Source organism: Mastomys coucha, unplaced genomic scaffold (genome assembly GCF_008632895.1).
Source record: "Mastomys coucha isolate ucsf_1 unplaced genomic scaffold, UCSF_Mcou_1 pScaffold21, whole genome shotgun sequence".
In the NCBI taxonomy this organism is placed as follows: domain Eukaryota; kingdom Metazoa; phylum Chordata; class Mammalia; order Rodentia; family Muridae; genus Mastomys; species Mastomys coucha.
This window is the reverse complement of record NW_022196904.1, coordinates 26,211,441-26,212,366: the sequence shown is the minus strand read 5'-3', so window position 1 is coordinate 26,212,366 and position 926 is coordinate 26,211,441. Positions and strand designations below refer to the sequence as shown.

The following is a 926-nucleotide window of genomic DNA, read 5'->3' as shown; positions in this document are numbered from 1 at the left end:
AAAAAAAAAAAAAAAGACTAAGTGGAAGATAACTTTATTTCAGGATAAAGAATGTCATCAATATGAGCCGAGGAGTCTTTCTTACTTGCTCCCCATGGCTTGCTCAGCCTGCGTTCTTATAGAACCCAGGACCACCTGGCCAGGATTGCCACCACCCACAGAATACTGAGCCCTCACACATCAATCATTCATCAGGAAAACGCTTGATAGGCTTGCCTACAGGCCAGTCTTACTGGAGGCATTGTCACAACTGAGAATCCCTCTTTCCAGATGACTCTAGCTAACACTGGGGGCTTGCTCCACTAGCACATGAGCCTGAACTCAGTGTCCTAGCCCGCATGAAATGCTGGGTGTGGCCAAGGGCTACACAGTCAGACCCTGTTTTTTTTTTTTTAAAACAAAATAAAACAGCAAAGCAAAACAGGAGGGAGAAACCAAAATTTCGTAAACAACAAGAAAAGATACACAATCAGGGCTCGCCTGGAGGACTTAGAAGAGTCTAACAGACGGTTTGATCTCACACTTTACGAAGCAGATGACAGTAACTTGACAGTTAAGATGTGACCGGCACCTGGCTTTGTCCATCAGCCTTCTCAGCATCTCAGATCCTTTGCTGCCAGGACCTGCATCCGTTGATTTCCTGTCTACAGCTGTAGCTTGTGTGAAGGTTGTCTCATCCCCCTAAGTCAGTGTCTGTGCTTGTGACACGAGCGGTGAGTATGACTGTCACACACTGTGACATCCAAGCTTTGTAGCTTTGAGTGTAGCTCAGCCCATGGCCTGGAGAGAGTGACCCTTTAAAATGGCGGAATGATATACAAGTGATTCCCCTGTGGGTCAGCAGTCAACTAAGCTTTGGCTCTGGGCCCCCAAATTGTTACTTTTTTGAAAAAGACAGTTTTCATTGTATTGTCCTGGCTAGCCTG

The 926-nt window shown here is 46.1% G+C and overlaps 1 long non-coding RNA gene across 1 annotated transcript in view; it reads right to left on the bottom strand.

Annotated features, from left to right (window-relative positions):
* LOC116100464 overlaps positions 1-641 on the bottom strand; it is a 23,653-nt gene extending 23,012 nt beyond the window's left edge. Inside the window, exon 1 of the long non-coding RNA XR_004122588.1 lies at positions 572-641. This is a non-coding gene — a long non-coding RNA (uncharacterized LOC116100464). The remainder of the gene's footprint in view (positions 1-571) is intronic.
* Between the last annotated feature and the right edge of the window lie 285 nt (positions 642-926).